Here is a 12,393-nt window from a genome sequence, read left to right as displayed (position 1 = left end):
AGTAAGGCAAAGGTGTCCCTCCACACTGTAATGCTTGAGTTTTTTAGACAAAACAATAAATAAGAAAAAGAAGCTAAAAGAATATAATAGGAAAGGAAGAAGTAAAATTAATTCTCAAATGACCCTGTACTTAAAAGATCCAAAGACTCTTAGGTCTTATATAATAATCATTAAATTTTTTGTCTATATAAACAATGATTATACTGAGAGGGAAATAAAACAGTGCCTTTAGCAATAAGAAAAATAAGAATAGAGGATGAGAGAGATGTCTCAGTGGCAAAAGCCCACATTACTCTTCCAGAGAACTGGTGTTTGTGCAGCTCAGAACCACCTGTAACTCCAACTCCTTGGGATCAAATGCTATCTTCTGGCAATCAAGTGCGCATAAACTCACATTCACATATCTATACATACATCCTTACACTTAATTAAAGAAACAAATCAAATAAAAAAAATGTAACTGCCTAGGGATAAATTTAACCTTTAACCTAAAAGTATGTTAAAGACATGTGCAATGAAAACTTTGTTATATTTACACTCATGTGTCATTATGGGTATATGGAGGTCAGAGGACAACTTGCAGGAGTTAGCCTCTTCCTTCTTCCAAGTGGCTCCCAGTGATTGAAGTGAGCTTTTGCGGCTTAGGGTGATGTGCCTTTACTTGCTGAGCTATCTCTCTAGCTCTAGAATTAAAACTTTAAAATATCAAAGAAAGAAATTGAAGAATGACTTTCTTATATGTATGAGAGTATTAATATTGTGAAACTGGTGATGTTACCAAAAATAACTGACAGATTCAATGCAATCACTACCAAAATTAAAATGTTATTCTTCACAAAATTACTGAAGTATTCTAAAAGTCAAACTGAAACAAAAGACCCTACATAACCAAAACAATCCTAAGCAGAATAAAACACTGCGAGAGACATCATGACATCTGATTTAAAATTATACTACAGATCCATAGTGACAAAAATAGCATGCTACCATCACAGCAACAGACATGCAGAGACAAAGAAAAGAGACACAGAGTAGATCCACACAGGGACAGATTTGGGTGTGTTTTGTTCTTTGTTGTTGTTGAGACAGGATCTCTTGCAGCTCAAGGTTTTGCCTTCAGTTCCTGCTGCCATTTTACAAGTCCTGGGATTATAGATGTCCACCTTCAATCACCTAATTTTTGCCAAAAGCTCACACCATAGAAAACACCACCTCTTCGATAAACGGTACTGAGAAAACTGCATGTTCTCATGGGAAGTAATAGCAAGAATTGGCAAATTGGGTTTATAACATTGGAAAGCTAAGAAGCAGGTGGATCTTTGTGAGTTCGAAGCCAGCCTGGTCTACAAAGTGAGTTCCAGGACAGTCAAAGTAACACAGAGAAACTGTGTCTTGAAAATACCAGACCAAAATGGTAAAGCTTCTGCACAGCACAAGAAATAATCAGCAGAGTGGAGAGACATCATACAGAATGAAGCCAGTTTTTGCTAGCTGTGCACCTGACATTGAATATATATTCATATATATTCATATACATATGAAGAGCTTAAATTGAATAGCAATATCCAAATTATCTAAATAGTCAGGTCTTAGAAGAAGAAATAAAATGACTGATAAAGATAGGGAAAATGTCTAACATCCTTAGATAGCAGAGATGCAAATTGAAACTATATTCAGATTATATGTCACCCTAATCAAAATGGCCATCAAAAGCAAAGGGGACACACCTCCATTGTTGGTGGAACTGCATACTTGTAAAATCACTCTGGAAATTATCTGGCGGTTTCTTGGAAAATTGAAAATAGTTCTACCTGAAGACCCAGCTATATTGCTCCTGGGCATATACCTAAAAGATGCTCTACCATACCACAAGGACATGGGCCCCACTGTGTTCCTAGAAGCCTTATTTGTAATAGTCAGAAACTGGATACAACCCAGATGTCCCTCAGCTGAAAAAATTCATCCCATGCACAGTCACCAAACCCAGACACTATCACTGATGCTATGCTGTGTTTACAGACAGGAGCCAAGCACTGCTGTCTTCTGAGAGAGAGGCTCTACCAGCAGCTGACTTGAGACAGATGCAGGTGCCCGCAGCCAAGCATTGGATAGAGGTTGGGACCCCTATGGAAGAGTTAGGGGAAGGATTGAAGGAACTGAAGGGGATGTCAACCCCATAGGAAGAGCAACAGTGTCAACTATCATGGACACCTGGAAGCTCCCAGAGATGGAGCCACCAATCAAGGAGTATATACAGGGTGGTCCGAGGCCCCCACACATTTGTAGCAGTCTGCTGCTTTGTCTTGCCTCAGTGGGAGAGGATGTGCCTAATCCTGTGGAGACTTGATGGCCTAAGGGGAAGGAGGCGCCCTCTCAGGGGCAAAGTGGGAGGGGCTGGGGGGGAAGAACTCTGGGAGAGGAGACTGGGAGGGGCAAATAAAATAATTAATTTTAAAAAGCAACAAGCTCGCATGCTGACAAGAATGTGGGAAAATGGAACCTTTTACACACTCCTGTTGGAGATGTAAATTAATCCAGCCACTATGGTAATCACTGTGGAGGTGACACTAACAATAGAATTATCACATGATGTAGCTGCAGAACTGCTGGGAATATATGCAAAGAAATTCAACTGAGCCTATTACAGAGAGAGACAAGGGAGCCTGTTCCGTTTCTTTTGTGGCTTCATTCACAATAGGTGAGTCCTAAGTGTTCGTTACAGTTTAATGGATAAAGTAAATGTTATTTGTCATAAACACACACGGGGGGGGGGGAGAAGGAGAGGGAGAGGTGAAGGTGGACTAGCAGGAGGTAGAAGGGGGAACAAAAGAATATGAAGAAAGTACAATGATATATATGTATGTAAATGTCATAATGGATCATGAAACTAGATGAAAATCATTAATTAAAAGATGTTCTCTCTGTAGTCAAAGCAGTCACCGGAAAAACAAAGTCTTTTATTACCTTTTATAGCTGTTTGTAGTATAAGCAGCCCTACTAGGGTATCATAAACATTCTGCATCTGTGTAGGACAATCCACAAGTTTGTACACCTTCTAGTGAGTGGCTAGTATGTTTCTGAGACTGTGACAAAGGAGCATTCAATTGCTTAAAAGTAACACTCTTTAAATGGATCTCTATTTCGATTGTTTTCACAAACTAGACTTCTCCCCTCCTCTCTTTCTCTCCCTCTTCCTCTCCCCCTCCCCTCCCCCTCCCCCCTCTTGCTCCTTCTCTCCCCCTCTCTGCTCTCCCTCTCCCTCCACCCCCCCCCTCTGTGTGTGTGTGTGTGTGTGTGTGTGTGTGTTGTACAAGCCCTGTTTTATTCGCTCATACCCTACCACTGTAGAAGTGACCCTGAGAAAAACAGCTTAGCTTCTGAGTGAACTTGCTCATGTTTACCAATGAGATTTTCTGACAAGCCTGGTGATTACCCTAACTATTCTGTTAATTTTAACAAATAAAAAGTGTGTTGTAGTTTCATATTTTTTAATCTAGGATCTTAGTTCTTTGATCATGATTTTGTTTTATTGTAGCCTAATTAGACTTTTAACCTGGCCCAAAAATGTTTGTCCAAAATATTTTTATAGCTGTAACTTCATTATTTGTAACTTTAAAGGCTGTAGAAATCTTTGAAAACTCTCTGAAAGATGCTTTGAAAGATAGGTGAAAGTATAACTTTGCATAAGATAATTATCGTCTGGGTGTAACATCCAGAGATATTGTCTTCACTACACTGCCTCAGAACCTAAAATTGGCCAACTATGGCGGCCCCTGCCTGTAATATCAGCCTTAGAGCAACACTGAGGGGCGGGAGGATCAGAAGTTTTAACTTCAGATAGTAAAACACTGTGTCAACACAATCAGAAGTAACCGAAGATGGAAAAGGCTTAATGGGGAAGTGTGTTAATGTAACACTTTGGTTACACTGGCCCTTGATAACTAGAGGTAGGAGAACCAAGAGTTCAAGGTCATCCTTGGCTACAATAAGTAGTGAGTAGTAAGTTTGGGGCCAGCCTGAGATGTCACAAAAAGAAAAAGAAACACAGGACTGATAAATATGCAGAAACTCGACACTTTGTCTCACTTACATTATCCAGGCTGGCCTCCAATTTTCTACTGTAGCACAGGCTGCTCTCAAACTCCTCACCTCCCGCATATCTTTCCCAGAATGCTAGGATTACAGCCTAGCGATGATTCTTTCTGGGACATTTGCAGATGGGACATATATTGTCTACTTGTGCTGCTTCACGTGGTAGTGAATTCTCTATTGTTCCTTCTATGTAAAATCAGACTTCCTTTGAGTTGATCTCAACTCACCTAATAGACCTCAAAGGAATTCTTTTCTTTCTTTTGGCATTCATTGTTCACTCTACTGAAAAAGCTCTTCTTGGTTGTAAAGGTTTCTAAGGGTCCCTTGCCCTGCCTGCCTTTCTGATTGAAGAGCAGCTAATCTCTTTAATAGTGCTTCCTTTATGCCACAGGGCAGCCCTCCTTCTCCAGTGGCCCAAATCTCTTCCTCTAACCTTTTCTGGTTTTTTTTTTAACTGCCCTGCCTCCACCTCTGTTAGGCAAATCTTCTGAAAGGGCAGTGACCTCCGCCCCTGTGTGTATAGCTAATGGAGTGATTGCTGGACCTTGTGCTCTGGGGAGTTCCCACTCAGCAGCAGAGGTCTGAGACCAAGTGGTTAGTACGCAGGATGAATGTAGAGAGGCAGGAAAGGACAAAGCCTTAGCTGTGTACGTTCAAAAGAAACCAATGTACTTGTAAGTGCATTTAAATTAGCCAATAAGTGAACACTGGTGCTCGGCTACAGCAATTTCATCGCCCTTTAACTCCTCGCTTTTTGGTTTTATGGTGCTCCTTTATGACATTCCCCTCACAGTTAGCTTCTAACATTCCTCTCAGGGTTTAGTTACAATATTCAACTAGAATCAACAAGTATTGTGCTGAGGGGGGTGAGGTTGTCACGGAGAAGAATGTAAGGCCCATGGTTTCCTGGGGGTGTTAGACTGATTAAGAGATGCCCGGAAATAGATGCTTGGATAAAGAGAAGAAACAGGTTCTTGGCACCTGTTGGGTAGGGAAGATAAAGACCCTTAACCATCTTTTGTGTCAAATTGCTCCACAGGGCTCTGCTTATATGTCTGCTGTCATAAGTGAGGTTATCTGTTCAAGACCTACTCAGAAAAAAATACAAGTGAGAAGAGCTAGCAAAGCAGCCTAACTCCACCACGGTTCTGGGGATAATTTACTGACTGGTTCAAACCGCAGATTGTGTTAAGGATAGCCTAAAGGACAACTTTGCAAAATGACTCATGGTTTAATTCACTAAAAGCTTTTCGGGGTTGGGCTTAGGGGTGAGGGTGGAGCTGAGCATGGAGAAAGGGAGAACTAGAGGTGTTTCACACGTGCTCATAAAGCACAACTTTCCAGGATATGTCTGATTCATTCACCCTTATAACACACACACACACACACACACACACACACACCACACACACCACACACACACACACCACACACACAACACACCACATACACACAACACACAACACACACATAACATACCACATACACACATCACACAACACACACATACACACAACACACACACACACCACACAACACACAACACACACACACACACACACACACACACACACAGAAAACAAAAGCAGTGTGCAGGATGCCTGGCAGCAGATCTCATAAACAGATTTTTATGACTCATTTTTTTCCCCCGAACCTGCAGTCTGAGTTTACATTTAAATGGATTTCTCAGGAGTAAAGGCATCTTTCCTTTCCCGGAACTTGAGCTGTGTAAAGCAAATAGAACTCCTCCACATTACACATGAAGGGAAGCCCGCCCCGCCCCCTGACATTTATCCAACAGCCACCTCTCTGGAATTGTGGCATTGCACAATGAGCTTATGAAAGCAAAGAGCATGTCCCAAGATTGAACTCTGTAACAAACCTTACGCAGATGTCATTTGAACTTTCCCCTACTTTTCCATAGTGGTCCTTGTCCTGATAAAAATAGTACAACGGGGTAAAGTGGGTACCTTCTCATCCTGTGAGGTATAACTAGGGAGCCTGAAAGGTCAAGGACCCCACAATAAAACCCACAGAACCAACAAACCTACACCCTTGGGGCTCTCAGAGACTGAACCACCAACCAGAGAGTATACATGGGACTGACCCAGGCCCTCTGCACATGTATAAGACTTGTGCAACCTGGTCTTCATGTGAATATCCAAAGAATTGAAGATGGGGCTGTCCCCGACTCTGGTGCCTTCCTGTGGATTCCCTTCCCCTAGTTGAGCTGCCTTGATCTTAATGGGAGAGAATGTGCTTAGTCCTGTTGCAACTTAATGTGCCGGGGCGAGTTGGTACCCATGGGAGAAATGAGGGGAGGCATTTGTAACGGGAGGGCTGGGAAGAGAGGAAGGAGGAGGTTTCTATTGAGATGTACAGTCAATAAAAAAAGAAATAAGTAAAGAAAAACACTAATCTGTTTTAGCCAGAATTCCTGAACCTTTGTTTTCAAGTGAGTAAATGTGAATTCAATCATTAAAGTTCATACTTTGTAATGAAATGTCTCCAGGGCCTTTGTTAGGTACACATGCATGTTGGGTTCATATTTTAAAATGATAATATGCACTTAGTATTAAAAATGCAATTATCTGAGAAAAATTCACTATTCTTGAATTTGATAAGTATAAGGCACAGGTTTGCCAACACCATAGATAAACAATCTCTTATGTCTGCAGTTGTAGAAGCTTGGCTTTTCTATCTTAAAAATATTTGTTTTGCTAACTGTACAAGACCAGAGACTTAGTAGCACTTCTTTTACAAGGCCAGGGTAAGTTCTATTGAATGTTCTCTGAGTCACGTGCTAAGGAGAATGTTCAGATGGATTTTTCCATGTAGACATTAGAAACTGACTTATCCATTCTGGCCTGTCCATGGGGGGGGGGGGGAACGGGTAAACAGAAACAAGTACAGAAACAGAGACCAGAAAAATAAATATGTGAGAGTTCAAGCTTATAGTTCATGTAGATCTTTTTTTTTTTTTTTTGAGTTGGGGACCGCACCCAGGGCCTTGTACTTGCTAGGCAAGCATTCTACCACTGAGCTAAATCCCCAACCCCAATGTAGATCTTAATATGTTGTGAATGGAGTCTACAGTTTCATTCCCAGCGCTACAGAGAAAAGAAGAAAAAAATAGGAAAAAATGAAAGTATATAAACAAAGATTAGAATAAATATATTCACCAATTAATGAGTCTTGTGATCAGTGTGTATTGATTTGAAGAATGAAGTTGAGGCAATGGAATTTAAATTTATTTAATAATTATGAGAGTCTATTTGTGGCTACCAGAATGAAATGCAGCCCTTTCGCCACAGTGTCCCTATGATGATGTAGAAATTTTAAAGGTGTCATGTCTAAACCCCACATGAGGTTTATTTGCAGAAATCATAACTGTAAGGTAATGATCGAGAGGTTAGTTTTCCTCTCTCAAAATTGAATTCCAGTTTTCTACGATGTTATTCAGACACCTAATTTTGAAAGCCAGGGTCTGGTCCAATAATGAGCATATATATATTTGCCAACCTCCTCTGGACCATGATTGTAGTAACCATGGTAACTGGGGTCTAGGAGAATGAAGTTGTTACCACCAGGAAAACAAGTAATCAGGGCCTTCTCATCAGTAGGGTACTGGAACTGTATCTGGGAAACATTCCAAAATAATCAGTGATCTGTGAAACTGAGGAGATGTATTTTGTTTTTAAATAGGCTCCCACTAGGCAGGCCAGGATGACCGGCTGGAATTCACCATAGCAGAGGTTCTCAAACTGGGAGTCATGACCCCTTTGGAGGGGGTCACATATCCAATTATGAAGTAGCAATGGAAATAATTTCATGATTGCGGGTCACCACAACACGAGGAACGGTATCAAAGGGTCGTAGCATTAGGAAGGCTGAGAACCCTTGCACTATGGGGTTCAACTGCTCTCGAATTCTCAATCATCCTGCCTCAGTCTCCCCACTGCTGTGACCACACACTAGTCTACCACAGAGCACTGACAGTGTCTTCTGACTTCTCAATTATTGACCATGTGATTAGTCTGCTCTAAGTAGACTCTTTATAGGCGTTGCTTAACAACCCCCACCATTTTCGTGTTGTGAAAACGAGGGAGCAGAAAAGTAAGAGCTCTTTTCTCTACTCTTCTGAAGTTGTGTTTAGAAAACAGAAGGGAGAGATGCCAGGCAGCTGTACAGGCCAAGAACAAACACTGGGCAAATGAAATGGGGATTGCTATTGAATACAAGGGACAGAAGAATGTCACTTCCTCTGAGGCTGCCTGTGGCCATGGCAGAGGTGTGGTAGGAGTGTGAGCATAGGATTATGACCCTAAGAGTTATGTGATACCATGGTAACATGGTATCTTTTCAGGTTACTCTATATGGGATACAGACGTAAAACCATGAATAATCTGCAGTTGTGTAAAGTTCCTTTGATCTGAGGAAGGGCCTGGAGCAGATGCCCCCATGTTCTTACCTCGTGTAATCCCAGGTCACCCGGATACTCATTAGCTCTTTGATCTTAAGGGCCTTAGAAGATCTCATGTAAAGAGGAATGACTTGGCCTAATTTAAGAAAGCAGAATCCAGGGGCTGGAGAGATGGCTCAGTGGTTAAGAGCACTGACTGCTCTTCCAGAGGTCCCGAGTTCAATTCCTAGCAACTACATGGTGGCTCACAACTATCTGTAATGAGATCTGATGCCCTCTTCTGGTGTGTCTGAAGACAGCTACAGTGTAACCACATATATGTAATAAATAAATAAATCTTAAAAGAAAAAAAAGAAGACAATGTAGCTCAGATGCGAAAACAAAAAAGCGAATAAACTTTATTTATGTTGGGGATTTAGCTCAGTGGCAGAGCGCTTGCCTAGGAAGCGCAAGGCCCTGGGTTCGGTCCCCAGCTCCGAAAAAAAGAACCAAAAAAAAAAAAAAAAAAAGAAAGCAGAATCCAAAGCTGATCGTGGTGGGTAACACACCGTTAATCACATTACTCGAGAGACAGAGGCAGGCGGACTCTCTGTGAGTTTAAGGACGGTCTGGTTCACATAGTAAACTCCAGACAAGCGAGAACTAGTAAGAACCTGTCGCAAAAAAATCAAACCAAAGCAACAATGACAGGAAAAAAAAAGGTCAACAAACAAATCAGCATCAAGTGTTCTCTAAGGTTTCCACAGAATGGCTGAAGGGAAAAGAGACTAATTAGAAAACTTGGAACAGCCAGCTAAAAGGCAGACTTCTCAATCACAACCTGGTGGTTGGCCAAAATGGGGCAGCAACCACTAATGGCACAAGTAGCTGACCTTTTTCTCTGTGCTGTACTCAGAAAGTCTGCCTTGGAGGACTCAGTAAAGTGGCTGTCATGTTGGCAGAGACTTTGTTCCTTCACCCAGGAATCCTGTAATCTAATATTCTCAGTGGTGCTGGAAACAAAATCATAGGGGCATGGCTTGTCTGGAGAAGGAAACTGAGCAGGGCCAGGGTGCTTAGAAGAGCACAGATGCAAGCTGTGGCTGCTGGCTCTTCAGATACCCAGAGAACAGAGACCCAAGGAAGCCCTGGGTACTTCTCAGAACCATGTTACTTATGTTATTAAGTCAAACATTGTGCCTCCTGTAAATTTGAGTTAGATATGGTCAGGATTCAAAACCCTCACATCGTATTTGCTTCCGGACTTGACCAATTAGCCACTCCTGTAGCTATGATCTGTAAATTCTACCATTTCCCCATCCACAAAATGTAGGACATATATATGTGGATCCTATGGAGCAATGTAATGTATACACACATAATGTATATACTTATTTGACAGTATTTGTCAAATCAATTAATAAATAATTTGACCTACCATATGAAGGTGATTTTGAGGTGTACATTAATATTCTTTCTTCCTCAATCAGATCTTATATGATGCCACTTAACAAGACAAATTATTCCATCTGGTCCAGCAACATGGCTCAGCAGGTAAAAGGGCTCTTGCCACCAAGCCTGAGGATCTGGGTTCAATTACCCGGTCCATTTAGTAGGAGAGAACCAATTCTCATAAATTGCTCTCTGATGTCTACTCATGAACCATGGCATGAGTATGCACACACATAAACACACTAAATACATAAGTGTGATAAAAAAAATGATTCTTTTTGCCCTGACAAGTGTTACAGGTGTGGCTACTGTGTCGCATGTGCTTTGATAGGCAGCAGAGAGGAGAGAGGCTATTTCTATGCTCAGTATTCTGCTTTATGAATGTCTGATATAGCCTAACTTTGCCTGAAAAAAAATCAAGCCCAAGACGGTGATCAGTCTGGTGCCAGGAGAAAGTAAGATACTAGAAGAACCCCCGCCTGGGACTAAAGGCCCTGTGCAAAAATGAACCTGACACGGATGACCCTTGCATGGGTCAGGAGCAAGCCTGAGATGACCACCAGACTGGCACCATGTGCCTCAACAAGGAATTTTCCTGAGACGACCACTGGTTGGGTGTCATGTAGGCACTGGGGAGCAGACCATGTTGGACTTGATTCCTGCCTGGCATCACAATGTAAAATCAGGACATAGCACCCCTGAGATCACTTCAACCCCAGACGCTCTGAGACTCTGGCATATCTAAGAGGAGCATGTAAGTGGTGGAGAAACGGAGGAGAAAGAAAAACAGAAGGATGTGGGCACAATGAAGAGAGACAGAACTGGAGACTCGAGGGTAGTGAGGAACAGCCCGATGTGAGTAGCCAGTAATGCCACCTGGTAGGGTCCTGGCTTGTGCTGCCACCAGAGGCCACATCTGAGTCTGTGGCCCTGCAGCAGCAGGGTTCAGCTACTACCAAAAGCCAGGCAGACTTCCCTGGTCTGAGTTGACACCTGGGGACATGTTGACATCTGAGGTCTGTGAAGAACTGGCTCCACCCCTCACCTGGGCAGCATGGGAGAGCTGTCCCTGGGGACATGAGAGCTTACTCCACCCCTAGCCAGCTGCAGTACATGGGCAAGTCAGCCCACACACGTTGCAGGAGTTTCAGGTATGCTGGTCCCTGAGGATAAGAATGTAGAATGCAGTGTAGTGGCATGGACTTGGGAGAGATACCCTTCTCAGCCCCCTTAACCCTCATCACCTATATCGGGCAGGAGACCCGGCCCTGAGGTCATGAGAGCAGGAGAACTGCCTCTTTTACCTGCTGCAGCACAGGGAGAGCAGGCCCTGAACTTCACCTGGGCAGCACGTTAGAGCTGACCCTGATGGCAGGGGTGCTGGTTTGCTAGCCCATAGAGTGTAAACATGGGCAACTGGTCCCAAAACTTCTCTGCTGAAACTTGTCTACTGTGCAGGGACATGGGTGAGGGAAAGATGACTCCCCCACCACACGGCAGGCAGGAGAGCTGGCCCTAAGTGGCCTGCACTTCCCAGGGCAACATAGTACAGGTAGTCCTAGACATGGGGGTTGCAGCTGACCTGGCCCACAGGTGTAAGCACAGGAGATTGGGCCCTGACTCTTGTCTGCTGTGTGGTGGTGCAGAAAGGGGAGAGACACCATCCTCTCCTCCCTCATCCCTTGACACCTATGGCGGGTTGGAGAGCTGGCTCTGGGGTCATAAGAGAGGGAGGGACTAGCCATGTCCCTCACTGGCTGCAACACTCGGAGAGCTGGCCGTGCACCTCACCTGGACAGCAGGGTATAGCTGGCCTTAGTTGCATACATTGCCAGTCAATAGGCCCTAGGGTCTGAGAGCAGGAGACCAGGGTTGACCAGCTCAGATATCTCCCAGGCCCAGATGCAGGACTTTGAATTGGCCCACCCCAACATCTACTCCATCAATGAACTGCTTGTTGGAGTGCATGCAGGGGCTGGTCCTACAGATCTAAAACTTCAGGATCTCCATGACACAGGGTAAAAACAGGATATCTGAGAGGAGTCCCAGTGAGGTTCCAGTATTTATAGAGTAGCAGAAGCCAGAGGCATTGCCCCGGACCAATGACTCATGCCATGAACATTTGCAAGCAAAGAAGTGTGGACAAAAGGGTATACTGGGGATACACGGTGACACACTGCAACTTCTACAATGACATGGTCTTTTCTCTGTTTGGGGGGTGGTTATAAGTATGGAGGGGGGATGAGTGGGATTGAGGTGCATGATGTGAAATTCACAAAGAATCAATAAGAAGGTTTTTTTTTTTTAATCCCAATTCTTTTTAGGATACAAGATCTAGACATTAGTGGAGTGTACTAGCTAGCATTAACTCTAAAATATCTGTGTTTTATCCCATGGAGACTTTTCTGACCAAAAGTATATAGGTTGATAAACTGGTAGGATATACA

At 43.1% G+C, this 12,393-nt stretch overlaps 1 non-coding gene across 1 annotated transcript; it reads left to right on the top strand.

Annotated features, from left to right (window-relative positions):
• Window positions 1–10,223: 10,223 nt before the first annotated feature.
• On the top strand, window positions 10,224–10,349 carry LOC120099501 (small nucleolar RNA SNORA17). The gene has a single exon (XR_015647235.1). It is a non-coding gene; the product is annotated as a small nucleolar RNA SNORA17 (small nucleolar RNA).
• The last annotated feature ends 2,044 nt before the right edge of the window (window positions 10,350–12,393 follow it).

Source organism: Rattus norvegicus, chromosome X (assembly GCF_021556685.1).
Source record: "Rattus norvegicus strain SHRSP/BbbUtx chromosome X, alternate assembly SHRSP_T2T, whole genome shotgun sequence".
In the NCBI taxonomy this organism is placed as follows: domain Eukaryota; kingdom Metazoa; phylum Chordata; class Mammalia; order Rodentia; family Muridae; genus Rattus; species Rattus norvegicus.
Note: the sequence above shows the minus strand (reverse complement) of the source record. Positions and strands in the feature narration are given on the sequence as shown.